Below are 14,073 nucleotides of genomic sequence, written 5' to 3'. Positions count from 1 at the left end.
AATGAAAAAGCGTTTTAAAGAGCAAGGTTCCCCGCTTCTAACGATGTTTTATTCGTTGACTGAAAATCATTATCTTCGGAGTTACAGCGGTTTAAAATTTTGGTAATTTTTAATAGAGTTTAGTCGTTGTTTCGAGGTAAATTACGAGATGCTGCATATATTCATTTCTGAAAAATTATTCATAATAACTTTATTAATAGTATGTTAAAAATTTTAAATTTAAATATTAGCTTAAACTCTTTATTTATTTTTTCCATCATTATTATCAATTATAATAACGACACTTGTTAAATATTAAATATTGGAAAATGTGAAATAATTTGATTATCTTTATCTCAAAAAGACAATAATAGAATACGCAATCTTCGGTCGGTACTCCACGGATAACGCTTCAACTCGCTATTTTGGACGAACAATATCCCTCGCAATATTTTTCTTTCTTTTTGTTTCGATGAAATTTTTACTGAAAGTTGGTCTATCGACGCTTGTAAATAACCCAACGGTGCTTTACTGCTAACATGGCGCGGTCTATTGTCGTTTGCATCACAAACGACATCATTTTACAGTCTCGTTACCGTGTACACCGTACTATTTTCTCTTTATTCTATTTTCTTTCTTTTCTTCTTTTTATCCTTTTTTTTCTTTCTTCTTTTTTTTCCTTTTTTTTTTTTTTTAAATATTCGCTCGGACTAGACTCCTCTCTATGGATGCCAAACGCAGACCCATTATAATACGCGACACGCGCCGAGCATTCGTTGTCATTTATCTCTGACACCGTGCACAATACGCGTAATCCTCTTGCGCTTTCATCCCGTATTCTTTAATATCGCTGCTATTTGACACAACTTGATATATGTATATATCTCTTCTTACAAGTATTCGCGAAACCAGCGTTTATTTATTGCTGAGAATTGTACATGATATGATTTATTCGAAGAAGTGTTTTCGAAGAATTACGATTTTTTAAAAGACAAAATATATTTATTAATGTAAATTGGATAGTGATTTTTTTTTTTTTAGTTCTCTCTTTTGGGAGTAAGAAAAAAATATTTTCATTGTTAATTGTAATTATTTATAGAAAAATGAGACTAGATCCAAAATCATAATATTTATTTTATTTGTAACCAAATTTAAATTTTCTGTGTGTAGATGATACGTAATGAATTATTTTGCTACTTCTATAATTACTTTTGTAATAAATCACTCTCATATAGAAACTGTGCTCGCAAAATTTACAATTTTTATAAAAAAAAAAACAGGATGAAAAACTATTCGGCAAAGTCCCCCCCTCAAAGTTTCGAACACCGATTACGAATGCAGTGCCGTGGTTTACCTCGTGGTCACCGTCAAAGAATCTCGATGTTTCACAACTTAAATCCATGCTAAATTAGAGCACGGTTTCTCGCGGACGATTCTCAGAGCGGATTTCCCCTTTCCACGAGCGAAAGAAAACGAAACCAGGAAATGCGGACGTTTCCATCGGCGGAGAAGGGACGGAGAAGGCGAAACTTTGACGGAACTTCTCTCCATCCGCCACAGTCGAATCCTGGATGGATAGATGGAGAGAGAGAAAGAGAGATCTGGAAGCCACGCGCGTAATACGCGGAATATTTCCTCGAGAAGTTCGATCTGTGGCGAGAGTTAAGTAAGAGATTTCTCTCTCTCTGTCTTTCTCTCTTTCTCGTTCTCTCTCGGTTCGAGAGCTTACGGTAATTATTCGGGAATCAAACGAACGATGCGTCTTGTTCAAGTGCAGATAACTGTAGCCAAGAAGGGAATCGTTGAGAAATTATACCGAACTGTTCAGCAACAGTTGACGAAGCGCAAGTTTGCCAGTGACACCAGAAGCAAAGAGGATCGCTGATCGAGAAGCATTATGCAGATCAGTGAATTGTTATTTTGCTGGATCGATTACCTTTGCTTCTGCGAATCGTCGAATCGTTTCTTCTGTTTTTCTTTTATTTTTGATATTTTGAGTGTTTGGAATTCTTTTTCTTTGGCTTGTTCAATTTCTATAGGTTGAAATAAATATCTATAGGTTACTTTAACTCGAATTATTTGTCGGGATTATTATTTTAATTCTTTGTGGTATAGATTGAATTTGGAATAGTCAAATGTATATCAAAGAGATAAAAGTAAACACAAAGGTTAATATGTTAAAAAAGTAAGATGCGTTAAGTTATAAATAATTTAAGTTTATTTTGTTTTATTTATTATCTTAGTAAATATGTCTGAAAATTTTCTATATGAGTCTTTATTTCTTTAGGCTTCTAGGTTTTCAAATCTTATGTTCTATAAATATATTAATATTTGTAATTTATAATTTTGCATAAGTTTAAATAAACTATGTTATCTCTAATATGTAATAATCTTAAATGGAATGATAGCTTTTTATTAATTAATCGTGAAAAGAAAGTCTTCTTAATGATATTTAACTTATTGAACTAACTAATTTGCTATAAATCAAATAAATCTGAAAGTGAAGAATTATCATTTTATAAGAATTCTTAAGAGATTGTATTTTTTATATGTATAATTTTATATACTATATTCCTTTTAAAATATCTATACTATAATAAATAAATCTATACAACTCGAAAAAGATATTAAAATTAATAATATAAGTAAAAATAAAGATGACAAAATGTAAAAATATATTTAACAAAAAACATTCAAACTTTAAAAATTCATCGAATAAAAATTAATTCTTTCTAATCAAAATTCCAAATTCCAAATTCCAAATTTAACAAAAAATATATAATCATATAATTTTTCTTTTCTCATTCTTACTGTAAAAATCAACAACCTCAACAAATTACGTGGCAAATTTGCATCAATAAAACATAAAAGAAAATATGTGTTATATACGTATAATATCACCTGTTTATAAGGCATTAAATGCAATCATCGTTTGGCTTGGTAAAAGAAACACCTCTAATTGAAAAATCGACAAATTTAATTTTCATCGAGGATGAAGCAAAAAGTTGATCTTTATCCACTCGTTTAGGCTCGCGTTAAACACTTAACTTCTTTGTCTAAGGATTAATGCTTTCACCGATTAGGGTACTCCTTCCTTAGAGGGAAGCCGAGTATTATAGCGGCTCTGAAGCTTTCCTTCATAATTGGAAGAAACGACGCCTCTTGGCCTTAATCGACGATCCCAGTGGCAAGCAACGACTAATTATTATCCGATTCTCTCTCGAACCACGCAAGATACTTCTTGGATAAGTTCATCCTGTCAAGTTGACGATAAATTTGCTTTAAGCTATATTTGTAACGTAAATTGAATCTTGTGACTGGAAGAAATTAATGTTTTTTTTTTTAAATTCTACTCATTTCTGTAATTATTGAAGAACATTTTTTGACTTTAATTTATAATATAGTATATTAATTTACATAGTACAGTTTTTTTAAATTAATTCTTATACTTATTTATATTTTACAGCTTTTTGAACTTCTTCGAGATAACACAGATCCATCCAATTATACGTTTTTATTATAACCTTTATACACGTACAATTTTATTCTATCAACATCTATTGCTTTTTTTCTCTATTACAAATTGGTTCTTCATATTTCTTCTATAAGATTTTTTTTAAATATATTAAAATATTTAAAAAATATGTCATGTTATATATATAAAACATTTGTTAAATTATATGTACAGTTTCTATTTTACCATAAATCAAATATATCAAACGTAAGTAATAGCAAGTAATCCTTGATTACATTCTGAAAATGAATATGAAAATGGGTTGCTTAACGAGTATTGCTTAATTAAACTTTAGTTCACAATCGATTGCAAAGCAAGTGCTAATTAAGTGTCTTGATGCAGGAATCAGTTTCATCAAAGAATTGATGAAGCTTTATACTTTGATCAAGTCCGCTAATCAATTTCGATCCAGTTTTCCTTCCATCCGTATTCTCCTTCGATTCGTTAACGACGAAATTTCTTCTTCCACTTTGAATTTTGCCAATGTAACCGCGCGATAATACCAGTGGAGGAACAAAACATTGCCGATAATACGAGGAAATGAGATCGGTAACTAGAAATGCAATCTCCGTTAATGGCTGAAACTCACCAGAAGATATTCTAATTATGCCAGATTATACAAGGAAATTATACAAAATCATATGAAAAAATATTTTTTCGAGTGAAAATCATTCTAGAAAATCTTCTCAAAAGAGAAGAAACAAAAATTTCTTATCAAGTATCGAGATTTACAGATTAGATTGTAGGTTAGGAAAATCTAATCAATCGTTAAAACAAGTTTGCTCATTTAACATGGAGATATGATAGAAAATTAATCAGATTTAATAAATTTAATAAATTAATCAGTTATTGAAATTGTCGCATGAAAGAGTTCGATATGTGTATCTAAAAGTTTCTGGATCTTTAAATGCCACTCTTTGATTTTATCAGTTATATGAAAGAATCACATATTCGAAAAATAAGAATTCAATGCAGAACATTATTAGTAATACTGTTTTTATCAAATAAATTATACTTATCACTCATTCCACAATTCTTTCTTTTTGAAAGAACGTGAAGAAACGATCAGATTGCGAAAATTCGGCGTGGAGAGAAAACTATTCGAGGGGTTAACTGAAAATATCTAGATCTTGATTAATCCACCTTCGATTTAAACAGCGTCCAAGTTTTACGATAGTTTCTCGTAGCGAAACTTGTGCAATTTCCGCCACTTCCGTTCAAACGCAAGACGAAAGTAAGAAACGGCCATTAACTAGTTAAGTGCTTTGTAACAGGATTAAAATGTAACGACAATGTTCTCGACCGTGATCATTGATTCGATGATGATGGAAAATGGATCCTCTTTCGAATAATCTTGGAATAAGCTTACGAATCTGTTAAGCTTAATTGAGTTTTTTTAATTCGATTTCTATTTCTGTTACTTGGATCGTTCTTTTCCTATATCTTGTCAAATGTATAAAACGTTATTCCTTCTTTTTGTATCATTCAAACAAGAAATATGCTGAAAATAAATATCAGCATCATCAACATGATGTTAAAATTAATGAAGCTAATAACAGGAATCAGAAATAACAAAAGACATTGCATTAAATTCTTTAAAGATTCAAAATAAAAATAAAAATTATTTTTTTATTATATAAGAATCATTTTAAAAAATGGAATAAATAAGATAAATGATATTTATTTCTAAATTATAATATCTTTGATATAGATTATAAAATATAAAAATTTTGCTTTTATAAAAGAGAAATTTCAATTACTTTTAAATAAATCAAATAAGTTTAACAAGCATAGGATTTATTAAGATATTCACAATCATGGAACATTTTCAAGAATATTTCAATCTCTCAAGGATTTAATTAACGTTATAAATGTTTTCAGATAACGTATCCACGAAATGGTCGACGATTAAATTTTCCGCAATAATCTTAAGGGATGGCCTTTCGCACAATCTGCGCTGCTCCTTCGATTTTCGTTTCCACGGGGAAAGATATATGACCGGAACATAAACCGACAGTTACGAAAGATCTAACGTCGTTCTCCCTCGATAGTCACGTCCCTGTCAATCATCCCTGCCTGGAAATTTACCGATAAATCCCCTCGAGGTGTTCATTATCGATGCAACTGGAATTATTGTTCTAGATACGCGGCCGATCGTGAAGGAGAGAATAAATTTCGCGACAAACGACCTGTATGGTTCAACACTAAGAGAATTTTTATTATTAGAGATGTGAAAAAAGCGTTGTTTTCAAATTTTGTATATATTCGTATTTTATTGGTACTCTAATTATTTGTTAATATAATTCTTTCTCTGAAGAATATGTACAAAGTAAGTAAGTAAATTTCTAGTATTGGAATAACAGAAAGTAATGGATAATATTTGGCAATGAGTTTCATAAGAATGTGTTCATATCATTGATACTGTTAGAGAAGTAAAACAATTAAATTTTAATGTGTATTTTTTAATTTAAATCCACGTGATTTTTTTCTTCTTCTTAAAACTCAAAAGTAATGAATAATGTCTAAAAATATTGTAATAACAATTTCAATTCAGAAGCAATAGAATTTAGAATTGCAATAGCTTTAGAATTGAAAACAACGTTTTCTTTGGTATATAGTTTCTCAAAGAAAAAAGATAATATGTACTTTTCATAAAGAGAAAGATTATTAATGTTATTAGTTTTTAAATAGAATCTGTTAATATTACATTCCTTTGTCAATTTTAATGGGCTTGAAATTTGTTAATTATTTGTATTATACAAATATATACATATTCGCGACAACTATAGCTATATGCATTTATTTCAAATATTATTATATTGTATAAAATTTTAAATTTATAAGAATAATAATATTTGCATAATTATTACTTTTTTTTATTTTATATAGAATAAAATATTTTAAATAGTATAATACAACTACAAATTAATATTACAAATAATACAATTATAATATAAATATTGCAACTCTCTGTATCTGACCAAACAATAATCTTTCTACTTGTTCGCTCTATTTATTTGTAAAGAATTAATTTATGTAAGGAATATCATTACTCCTACGCGTTGAAAAATAAATGAACAAACAGATACCCGGCATTCAATTTTTCCATTAAATCAAATTTTCACGGGATAAGATAGATACGAGTTTAATTAAACCCTGCAGGCATGTTTCTTTTTAGAAAATTACCATTTTGCTAACGGTTAAATATTTCATCCATTAAGGCAATTTTTTTCGAAACGCAACATATATAACCTCGTGTTCATCGGGATAGAATATTTGGTTCAACGTGCATTAATTTGATAAAAATATTTCATTTCTGTTCCGTTTCGAATATTCTATTCTTGCGAAAATTGAAATGAGAATTTCGAAATAAACTATTACGTTTTCGAGAAAAAATTTAAATGAATAATTTGTAAAAGAAAATAAAGAATAAACGAATAAAAATCGATTGGATATTAAAATCATCAATAAAGAATTAAAGTAAAATAAATATTGAACAAAATTATTTCTTTTTTATATATTTTACTGACATAAATATATTACCTTATTTAACAAATCATTAACTAGATCATATATTTAATCACTTTTGGCATAAAATTATAAGTTTATTTATGAATAAATTCGACTTTTGAATAAACAGATAATAAAGATGATTATCTATATTAATTTAACAAACAGTTTTGATACATAAACACTTTAATGCTTCTATGGTGCAAGATTTATGTATCAGTTTAAATATTTGAAGCATCGTATCCAGTAGAAAAATTTGATTATAACTTATCATATACTAATTATTAATTATTCTATACTATGTGAATAAATATGAACAAAACATGTTATGATCAAGTTTTAATGTTATTTATTTTTTAATATGATTTTTATCATGTTATTTCATGATGTTCTATATAATAGTTATAAAATTTACAAAGATTATAAAATTATTTGCATATTTTGAAAACGATAATTATAATTTTCGATGTTGCAAGAAAAAAAATGTTTCTAAATGTCAAATATCAATAAATTTTTAACATTTGAAATTCCTTTTTTTAAGAATTTATTTTATTCTTTGAACATTGACAACAAAATAAAAATAGATCAAAAGATATTGAAACTTAAAAAATTCAAGCTTTAATTTAATTTTTCATATCTATTTTCAAGAAATAAATAAAGTTATTGAAAAAATTATATGAAAACTAAGTAATAAATAAAATTTAATTACGAATTGAAATTCTGTTGAAATTCTATCGAAAAATATATAATTATTATATAACAAAAATCTTATTTACCAATATTATTAACTCTTCTTATATTACAACAAAAAAATTCACATAAAACAGCAAATAAAAAAAAGTAAGAAACAAAAATATTTACCACATTTACTTTTTCACCATTTTATCTTTTACTTAGTCTATGGTTATGAAAAAACTCACAGGTGATCTGGATATAAAGTTGAAATCGAGATTCGATATTACTGTGAATGTTGCGATCCATCGCAACTCGAAAAAAGTGTTACCAGGTCCAATGGTCCAATAGCTGATATGATGATGTAGAGAGTAGGCCTTCTTGAGAGAAACTTCAGTATTCGGCCACAAGTGGCGCGGCAACACGTTCTTTCGACGACGTTCTCGATAACTTTGTAAATTATGCATGACACGGTTTGGCGTGAACCTCTCGATACATCCGCTCCACGAGGAAAAAAGTTGAAGATAAAAAAGAGTCAAAGAACAAGTAAATGGCGTGGAGGAAAAGAAGCTTAACGGTGCACGATCTTGTCGAAGTAAGATCTTCGAGAGCGTCGAAAAGAGAGATCCTTTTTAAAATTCAAGAGAACATCGTTCGATGCGAATTTCGACTAGTAAGTTACTAACTGCTCATCAAAAATGCAGCATAATTTTTAGAAGAATAGGCCAATTATTTTTTAAATGCAAATTAAATTTAATTAATGGAAAATATGTAAAGAAATTTAATAATATATTAGATATATTATATAATTATGTCATTATTTCTAAAATACAAAATTAAAGGTTATGTCTGTTTAAATCGTCTCTAAGATGTATTTATTTATATTATTATACACTTTTTTTACTTATTTATATATTTTTTGTTTCTATATTTCTATTTTCATTTCCATATTCTTTGTTTTATTATTTCTTTCAGCTTTGTATTTATATTACTATTATAAAGACAATATATATTCAATGTTTTTCGACAAAATTTTAATTGAGCTCAGTTGAATATTGCTTATCAGAGGATTCTCTTTGCTTTTCATTTTTTTTTATCTTTTTTCCTTGTTTTCAATTCATATTTTTCTGTTTTTCCTCTCTATACATTTTTTTTCTTTTCTGTCTATGTTTTTATCTTTTTCGATCTTTTTAAGGATTTGCATATTTCGCTATATAAAGATTCGCTAATGCGTAGCATTATTGTATTAAAGATGATTATTATCTTATTATTATTGTTAATATTAATAATATGTATAATGTTATCATGTTTATAATTATGTTTATTTAATTAAGGAAAGAATTATCTCTATATTTCTATATTGTATAAAAGAATATAACATAACCTATTTTCTTTAAAAAGAAATTTAAAGAAGTGTTTCACATTTATTATAATTACATTTATTAATTACATTTATATAATACATATAAATTTATATTTTATAATTTCAACTTTCCTGTTTTAATTCTAAAAATTTTTTATATAATAAATAGTCATTGTTAAATTGATGAATCTTAATTTTAATTTTTAACGAATTTTTCAAAAAAATATATATAAAATATTGAGAATAGATTCAAAATCTTTTTTATTAAACAAAATTTTCTTTATATTAAAAATAGTAATTTAAAAAATTGTCGAAAAATGAATTTGCATTCTTTTATCTACTTTAAAATACTGAATTTTAACATCAAGTATATGGAAGTTAATTTTCTCAAAATTTGTATAAGTAAACTTACGTACGTCTATCTCATCTACGATACCTATCTCTTCCTGATTTACCCTAATTTAAAAACACACGAGCTCCAGCACCGAGATAAAAGCAAGTCCTTGTAAAAGAAAGCATCGAGACGGAAATCCTGATTGCAGTACGAGTGAGGTACCTAGACGAAAGTTTTCTTCCTCTCTCGCCATTGTTAATGACTCTTTTACCTCAACCTCACCATTTTATCTATCCTCTATGAAAGTGATTTTAAAAGAAGTGAAATTTAAACGAGTTCTCGATATTTGTTCCGAAAAGTTGATCAACGTTTTCAACGACGTAGCGATCTCTAGTAACAAGAGCAAGAGGGCGCCTCGATCGATTACGACTCGATTTAAAACCGTTCTCATGTTGGCGCAGGTTGGACGAATTGTTTTGTCAATGGAAATCGATCGGTTTCGAAGCTAATTTATCGTTGGTGCAAGTGCACTCGCGTTTTTCCAGCCGCTCTCTGGTTTTGTGTATCTTCGCTCGAAAATAAATACACGATGAAAGATAGCCTGTTTTTTTTTAGCACGATTCGATTCACGAAATATCGATTCTCCACTCTGAACGTAATCCTTCCTTGAATGAGGACATGTTAATTTTAAATGAACGAAATTTGAATGGGATTTTATATAAGCTAGACGAATATGAAAAATGTAAAATAAGGTAAATATTTATAAAAATATATATATTATTGATTTCAATTATTTTTTTAACATATTGTCAAGGTCATCATACTAAATAAGTGTTATAATTTGATTTACCATTTAATTTTTTTAATCTATCATCAATTCTCCGCAGCAATGAACCTAACCTAATTTAACAGTTTCGATTTTGTTAATGGATAACGATTGCCGCAAGTAAAATTTTCACAATGTTAAACAAATATTAGAACGATTTGATAATACATTAAAAAAATTCTCAAGATCAGTGGTGGTTTTTTTAAATAATTATCAATATCGAAAAGTTTTGTAGCTAAATTCTCGATGTATCGATATACGGAACGAAGTGGTTTCAAATATGGACCATTTGTCAAGACGTGTGTTTGTTTGCACGCGAACAATGTGTTTCGTAGAATTGGAATAAACGAAATTTACCTGTGAGGCTTCTTCGAGTTGTGGATGGCACGTACTACTAAGGTAAAATCTGGTTGGCGATCCGTCTAAAACGACAAACACGGCAACCCCTAATCAAGCTCATTGCAGCAAAGCTTGCACGTAATTAAACATACGCGCCGCGGTGAATACAAACGATGCCTTTATCTCGAAACTCGATGAAACTTCCTTTGAAGTCGTTTCAAATTTTGTGATCAGAGGATTGCCATCTCTCTCTAGTTTTTTATTTGGACTTATATATGGATTTTGTTATAAATGTACAGTGTTCTTATATGTACAATATCTATCTCTCAGTCTATGATACAATTTTTAATATTTTGATTGATAGAAAAAAATATTAATTTCTTATTTATTAATTATGAATAGAGTATAGATGTTTGTGTAAATTGAAATTTTAATAAATATGATCATAGAAATAAAGATGTCTTATCTTTTAAATAATATATATTTATTTTGGATATTTTATATCTATTTGCATATCATGTTCATTGTGATAGATTTTTGTGTATTTAAATTTCCCATAAATATTTACATTAACATGCATAAATATTTGCATATAGTTTAGTTATGAATCTGTTGAGAGGTTTTTGGATTTTGTACTTTATTTGCAAGCGTATTCAGATTAACTTGCAGAAGGAGGAAATAATAGGCATATGATTATTATTATTACATTATTATTATTATATATGCTAGTTAATATTAATACATATTCAGTTTTGTGTCTTATATTTGTTAAATAAATTTTATTATACTTATATATATATATTATATTTTTTTGTACATCAATTCATTTAATTAAACTTTTAAGCATTTTGATCTTAATAAGATAAAAATATAATTATTTCTGATTTTTTTTAGAATTATCTTATATATGTGTTATTTTTTATTTTTAAGTCTGTCTTAGATATTAAATTAAATAATTTGTCTAACTTAATGCTATTTATTCCTGAAAAAAAAAGAAAAATAATCAAAAGAATAAAATTTTCTAATAAAAAAGAACTTTTGAATTTAAATTCCGCAAGATCAAAAAATATTTTCATGTAACTTTATTGTAATTAAAATGACTATTAATATTTAGAGCAGTGATTTCAAATTAACAATAATGCAAAGATATTGTATCTAATAGAAAAAGTGATATCTATTGTAATAGATATTTTAACATTATAATAAAGATATCATTATTTTAGCTATTATTATTTAACAAAACATTTTATTTTTTTTTTTAAATTTTCTATATAATAAATAATTAATTTGAGAACATTTTATATTTATATAAAATTGATGTTATTGATTTAGATAATCTCGATTTTAGAATAAAATAAAATGGCAATCTTGGTCACGATTATTATGATTTACCCTGGTTAAATAGTATGCACATTTTCCTCGAAGTCAAACGATAACGTCTGATCGATCGTCGAACATAGATAGAAGGGAGAATGTGTCACGTGCTTTGAGGGGTGAATAGTTTGCGGTTCGTTAATTTAGAAACAGCTATACCCAATGCCAACAAGCAAATTCGTTGCATGTTTGACGTGTAACACGGGAAAATTTATCGGTAAATAATCAAACTATACAGTGTTTCCCTCCTAGCAGCCGAGTTGTCGAACTCGTCACGCGACAAATTCTGTTTTCGTTCTATTTTATGCATACAATATACTGCTTAATGTCCATTCAATTTTATATTGAAATAAAAAAAAAATTTGAATTTTCGATTTTAGAGGATCAACTCTAGAAATAAAATAAAATAACATACATAAAAATGTCGAAGCTTATTTATTAAATTGTAAGATTAATTGAATAGAGAGAAAGATAAAATGATATCTAGATAGAATGAGTTCTATCTTCGTTACATCACTGTGTTATTTTTATCTTGCTTCATCTAACTTAAACTGTATCGATTTTTTAATTTATTTTAACCTCTAAATTTCACTTTCCATTATTGTATTAACTTAACGATTGTGTAATGAATATGTAGAATAAAATAAAATAAACTTTTGCTATAATATGATATAATTTTGAAATTTTTGAAAAATGAAAAATGTATTTATTCATTTTTAAGAAATTATTTACTTAAAAAAATTAAATAATTTATTGCATCTTTATGAAAATTTAACTATTACACAAAATTCAAATCATTATGAAAATATCGTGTTTTCTCAATCGATTAATTATTTCTTCGTTTATGTACGAATCGTAAACAGTTTATTTATTATAGTGCAATACCATATTGTATAAACTACAATGAATTGTATAAAATCGATATATATACATATTTTTGCATGTATTGTATAATACATATTGTACGATATTTACAAATATACCTAATTTTAATCACTCAAACAGATATACGCTTTCAAAACAAAATTTCACTATAATAAAAATAAAACGTATCTTTTTTTCTCTCAATTACACAAAATATTCAATACACAAGTATCATTTCTGTTTTTCAAAACAAAATTCAAATAAATACACATCAATCATTCTTAGCTTTAATTTTAAGGAACGACGAAACACGCACATCGAAGAAGTATCACCGCAAACTTCGCTGAGGGAAAACGTCGAAATAAATCGTGTCTTCAACCTGACGAGGCTCGCTATAAACGCCCATCGTGTTTCCCCTCTCCTTAAGTGCCCTTCAACGTTTAATTCCACTAGATTTAACAGAATTCAGCCTATATATATATATATATATATATTTCAACCGGTGAAACCAGCAAGGATCCTTCCCCCTCCACGAGTATCCCATTCACGATACTGAAGAAAGATTTCCATCCCTTTTCTCCGTCGTGCCGCGAAAATAAATGCGTGATTCCTCCCCTCCTCGCCCACTTTCCTTCGGAAACGCTTGCTCGTATATCAGTTGACTATTCGGTTGTCTGGCTCAGATACGGTTGACGCCACCACGAGCCCCGGAAAATTCTCTTAAACTTTAAGATTCCATTAAGCCGCGTACACAAGACCTGTCGCCGCCAGCCCCGGCTGCATTATCGAATTTATGAAACCAATAAGCGGCTAACAACCTGCATGTCATATTGTCATTCGGAATAATTTGAAGCTTATATCGGTATTGGTTTTTGTTACGTATAGAATATTGCTCGTTTTTTTAGGTAGGTGATATTTTGTTTTTTTTTTTAATTAGGGATTAAGATTGGTATTTATCAGAGTAATTATTTTTTCGTGTAATCTCTTGTAATTTGATTCACAGTTCGTATATTGAAGCAAATTTTTGGTTCCAACGATTGGCTGATTTTGACAAATCAAGTGTATTTATAGAAATGGGTATATTGGTCGAAAATAAATATTGGTCATATTTACGCATTTAAGATCATGTATGAATGAGAAAAGGAAGGGAGTAAATAGTTATGCATCGATGAAAAAAATAGAAAGTTCATTTTTGAATATCTTATACTAATCATTTCGCGATTCATTAAAAATTTACAAGACAACATCGATATTGAAATGCTGAAATAAAAAGAAACATTATTCGATTAACAGTGCTT

The 14,073-nt window shown here is 27.9% G+C and overlaps 3 long non-coding RNA genes across 3 annotated transcripts in view; 2 read left to right on the top strand and 1 right to left on the bottom strand.

The window, feature by feature from the left end:
• Window positions 1-14,073, top strand: part of LOC107997127 (uncharacterized) — a 120,276-nt gene that overhangs the window by 59,771 nt on the left and 46,432 nt on the right. The gene's annotated exons all lie outside the window — the stretch shown is intronic.
• LOC133665878 (uncharacterized) lies at window positions 7,757-10,993 on the top strand. Its single transcript, XR_009829317.1, has 3 exons — window positions 7,757-8,348; window positions 9,988-10,124; window positions 10,260-10,993. It is a non-coding gene; the product is annotated as an uncharacterized LOC133665878 (long non-coding RNA).
• LOC107997128 (uncharacterized) overlaps window positions 12,771-14,073 on the bottom strand; it is a 53,661-nt gene continuing 52,358 nt past the window's right edge. The window contains exon 4 of the long non-coding RNA XR_001765934.3: window positions 12,771-14,035. This is a non-coding gene — a long non-coding RNA (uncharacterized LOC107997128). The remainder of the gene's footprint in view (window positions 14,036-14,073) is intronic.

The sequence above is a fragment of the Apis cerana genome, linkage group LG3 (assembly GCF_029169275.1).
Source record: "Apis cerana isolate GH-2021 linkage group LG3, AcerK_1.0, whole genome shotgun sequence".
Lineage (NCBI taxonomy): Eukaryota > Metazoa > Arthropoda > Insecta > Hymenoptera > Apidae > Apis > Apis cerana.
This window is presented reverse-complemented; position numbering and strand designations above follow the sequence as displayed.